Consider the following 4,947-nt stretch of genomic DNA (forward strand, 5'->3'; position numbering starts at 1 on the left):
TGCCCCCTGTGAGGCTCCCACCAGAGCTCTTCACCCCACAGTTGCTCCCAGATGCAGAGCCAGGACCCCACGGAGCTACAGGCCTTATCTCGGGGTCCTGCCGGCCCTTGAGGACTGCCCCATCTGCCCACGCCTTACCTGACAGCCAGTGAGCTGGGTTTGCCAGCTCTATTTGGGAGCAAAGGGGTGCACAGGACGATGGTGACTGACTGGGCACGTTCCCCTCTCAGCCAGCTTCAGGCCCCTCCTGGTTGCTGCCCCCACCTGCAGCCCAGAGGCAGAGTCGAGTGACTGGTGGGTGCAGACAGGCCAAGGAGAGCTGTGAGCTGCTCTTCCTCTGAGCCACCTGCAATGCCCTTCCTTCTCCCCAGCTGTTGAGGTGCACCTACTCTACAAGCCCTCCTTGGCTTCTCCTAGCTGGACAGGCTGCCCCCCCCCCCCGCCACCAGGTGTCCAGGCAGGAGCCCGGAAAGGGCCTGAGTCCAGCGTGCACAGCTGGGAGCCAAGGAAGGCTCGGGCATGCAGGGTCGGCCCCGAGGGACCCGCAGGTACCACTGTCTGGGAACCTGATGGCTTTCAGACCCCGTGTGAGGCCACAGCGTGTTGTCCCGGTGACACGGTGCCTATGAATGGGCTCACCTCCTGGACTCTGCTTATCAAGGGAGGAGAGTGAGGGAAGCAGTCCTCGCCTCGGGAGGGCCCAGGGCAGGGGCCTCTGCCGTGATTGGCTTCGCTCTCAAACCCATGCCCAGCACTGGCCTCCGGGGTGGGATACCAGGCAGGAGTCAGCAAGGTGCCTTCCTAAGACCACGGCTGTGCCCTGACCGCCCCGAGTCCTGCTGCTACTGGCCCACCGGTCCTCCACCTGCCAGCTTCTCCCAGCAGGTGCCCGGGAAGCAGGCTGAGCAGCGTGGCACAGCAGGGCCAGTGGAAGCCCCTCTCAAGTCCCCTCTGTCACCCACCACTCCTGGGTGCAGGCCAGGGCAGCGTGAGCAAGGCAGTCTTGCTGAGGGCTGGAGTGGGTGGGCCTCGGTCGGCAGCAGGTCAAGGTGTAAAGTGAATCCAGGTTCAGTCCACTGAGGACTGTCTGTGGCCTCTGTCCCTCTCCCTGCCTCAGTCTGGGTAACAGTCAGAGGGTGCTGGTCACATGGCCCCCAGATGACCGCTTCTCACGGTCTATTCCTTTCAGCCTTAGCCATCACCAGTTGAAAGTCGCCCGGTGTGCTCCTGCCCTCCCAGGCTCACTTCGTCCACCTGTGCTGAGGGCCATGGGGCAGTGTGAAACCCACTCTCTGCAGAGCTCAGACTGGCATGGCCCAATGTTCTGGACGCCTGCCTACATGGCCGGCTTCAGCCTTACCTGGCTCCACAGCACTGAGAACTGGGCGGCCGAGGTCCCCCTCTCCAAAGCCTTGAACCTGTGAACCTGTGGAGGAAGCCCAGGGTGCACACGCACGGTGGACACACAGTGAGGACCATGTGGGCCTGAAAGGCTCTGGACAAGGGCCAACTCTGCATGGCCATGCCTGGGTCCCTGGGGACTCCGCACAGTAGGGGGTTCTGGTGCTGGAAGAGGCTGGAGGACCCCAAACAGTGGCATTCTGGAAGTATTAGTAGGTTTGGGGCTAGCAGAGGCTGGGGAGTTCGTACTGCGACAGGTTCTAGGACGATTGGAGGCCAGAGGACTCCACACAACAGGAAGCTCTGGGGCTGGTAGATGCTGGGGGATCCCACACAGCAGTGGAGTTCGGGCTAGCAGCCGGCTGGGCTGGACTGGCCCCATGGGCTGGGACATTGGCCTCCAACCACAGACCCCCAAGGGCGTGGCTGCAACAGCCCAGCCAGGCCCCGGATGCCGTGGGTGCGTGGGCAGGAGTCAGGTGGGCGCCCGCCCAGGGTGGGGGTCTGTCCCAGTCTGGGTTCTGCCTGGGAACTGGGCAAGCAGAAGCGTGGACACAGGGAGGCGGGGGACGTGGCCCAGCCCCTGGGCAGGGCATCGGGGATGGCGCCCAGAGGACAGAGTTTCAGGCCAGGCTCCCAGCCCAGCAGGCAGGTCTGAGCCGGGCAGAGCAGCCGGCAGTGAGGCAGTTGGAGCCGGGCACCCGGGCTGCACCCGTCCTAGCCCTCGGGAGCCGCACCTCATGGCCCCTCAGGCCTGCAGACAACTGGACGGGCCATGATTCTTGGGGACTCCACACCCGGCTCAGAGATGCTCTGTTCAGGTGGGTGTTGGAGCAGAACCCAGCCTGGACTCTGGGGTTCAGGGGACTGGCTGCAGGTGGGAAGTAGGGATGGAAACAACACCTGGGTGAGAGGAGGGCTCCAGGTGGAGCTGACCTGGGTCCACAGCCCATGGGGGTGTGAGCGAGACTATGGAGACCGGGGTCCTGGCGGGGCTGGGACCTGGAGGGTGTTCCAGGGTCCAAGTGTGAGGGAGGGAGGGTCAGAGCCTGGCCTGGGGTCTGGGGTCATCGAGAGTGCTGGGCGCCGAACTGTTCTCTGGTTTGCACATGGCCTGGTAGCGGTGGAGGAAGGAAAGCAGAGAGAGATGAGAAGGGGAGAAGGGAAAAGAGGGGGAGTGAAAGGATGGAAGCCCAGATGGAGGAGGCAGCAGTGGGCAGAGGGGGACCAGTTCTGCTAGGGGAGAGTCCCCAAGGCAGCGAGGAGCTGGGGCCGGAGTTACACCCACTTAACAGATGAGAAGACTGAGGTCCAGAGAGCCTTTAGTAACCAGGGCTACAGGCGGAGGTGGTGGCCATGGTCAGCTCCACCTGACCACTCGGCCAGCTCACCAAGCAGCTGGGCAGGGGAGGACCTAGAGAAGGTCAGGTGAGGTGAGGCTGAGAGGTGGGCACAGGCTAGGAAGGGACAAAGAAGGAGAGGGGGCATAGGGATGGGGTGCTGTGCCCGATAGGACCAGACCTCCAGAAGGTACCCTGCCTGTAAGTGACTTTGGAGGTGATGGCCCTTCTGGGATTGTCACTGGTGACCCCCCTAACACAGCCCCTGCTGGACCGTCCGTCCTTTGAAGGACAGTTGGCAAGAGCACTGCCTTCCCACCTCTCCTTGCCGCCTGGCCTGTCATGGGGTCTCTGTATCCTCATGTGAAGGGAGATCCTTTGAAATGGTGGTCCTGCCCTCATCACCTGTTCCCAGGCCTGTCGGGAGGGACCAGGGGCAAGACCTCAGCCCCAAACTTCACACTCTGATCCAGCGTCCCTTTTCTGCAGATCAGAGAATGGGGGTCCAGGATGTTCGGTGGTTGTCCTGGGTGTGCAGTGGGGTCTGCAGACTGGCCACTGTCACCTAGCGGGGAGAGGGTAGAGCCCTGCACCCCAGGACAATCAGTTCCCTAAGGTGTAGGGTGTCAGCAAGCATGGTGTCCAGCCAGCTGACCAGCGGACAGGCAGTGGGCTCAGTCCACAGTGCCCAGACAGAGTCTGCACCACAGGAGGGAGGTGGGCAGCTGGCTGGGACCGGGTCTGTGTTTTGACCCTACCGCACACTCTTGGTCCCTGGCTGTGGCCCCTCTCAGGTGGGCAGACTCTGACTTGGCGCTGCCCTCAGCCCATGGGCAGCTGTGGGTAGACAGTGGGCATGACGTGTGGAGAAGGCAGGGTGGAAAAGTGCCAGGCTGTGCCAGGCCCAGCCAAGAGCCTTGGGGCTTGCCTAAGCCCTGCCAACAGAGAGCTGCCAGCATCACCAAGCCTCCACGTCCAGCTGAGCCTCGGGCTCTGGAGCAGTCACATTGGGCAGAAGGCTGGATGAGGCAGCCAGCGGAAGGTGGTGCTGAGACACCCCTTTGCCCTGTGATGCAGAGAAACACAGTGGGAAGTGATGCTATGGGCAGACACTGCTGGAAGTAAGGAGGCACCCAGAGGTCTCCAAACTGCTGATCCTTGGCTCTTAGGGGGGCTTCCAGCAGTACAGTGGCCTGGGGGTGAGGACACTGTGGACACCCACTAATGCTGGTACTGGATGTGGAGCTGGACCCACTGAATCTGGTCCTCAGGGTGGGCAAAAGACTCCTCCAGGGAGGAGGGCCGCAGTGCTGGCTGCCCAACAGGAGGTTCTGCCCAGAGCGTGTCCAGAGGACGCCTCAAGAGGGGAGATGTGCGGCTGGAGCCTCTGCCTCGTCCTCAGGCTTGGTCTGGGTCACACACTTAGGACCGAGGTGACCTGGTACAGCCACCAAAGACCCGCAGGAAGCTGGGGAAAGAAATCCAGGTGACCTAGGCCTTCATGTGTGGTCCCCAGGGGCCTATAGGAGCAGAGTGGGTTGCCGCTGTGAGTGGCGCAGTGCATTAAAACGCCTGAGTTCCGTCTCTGTCACAAGCGCTTGTGGGCAGACAGTGGTGGGTCTGCGAGTTGTGCCGGGTGCCTTGGGGGAATGGCCTGCAGGGTGTCCCCGGAGCCTTTGCAGGTGGTCTGCGTGTTGGCCAGGAGGTTTAGGGTATGTGGTCTGTGGGGCAGCCTGAGTATTTGGGAGGTGGTCTTCAGGGTAGGGGGTGCTGTGTGCCTGGAAGCCTTCAGGAAGGTCTTGTTTCTCCAGGAGCCTTTGAAGGGTGTTGCAGGGGCTTCTGGGATGCTCCATGGGCGTGGCCTGTATGGTGGTGGGGTTGTCTTCAAAGATGGGCAGCTCGGTGTCTCTACAGGGTGGTCCGTAAAGAGCCCGGGGACCCTCAGGAGGCATGTGGACAGCCTGCTCTGCACATGTACCTGTATTTCCCTCAATGGCGAGCTGAGCTTCTTTGTGAGGGTGGTCTGTGAGGCCAGCTGTGTGACCTGGGCAGTGGCACGCTGCATATGGCCCTGTCTCTCCTTCTCTGGTGAGTCGGTGTCCTGAAGTATCACCAGGAAGCCCTTGGCAGTGAGGGTGCAAGTGAGGTGTCTGGCCTTGTGCAATGTGGGGTACAATGTTGTGGCTCAGAGGGGGAGGGTAGGAGG

This window comes from Elephantulus edwardii, unplaced genomic scaffold (genome assembly GCF_000299155.1).
Source record: "Elephantulus edwardii isolate Elephantulus edwardi_28Jun2011 unplaced genomic scaffold, EleEdw1.0 scaffold00126, whole genome shotgun sequence".
Taxonomy (NCBI): Eukaryota; Metazoa; Chordata; class Mammalia; order Macroscelidea; family Macroscelididae; genus Elephantulus; species Elephantulus edwardii.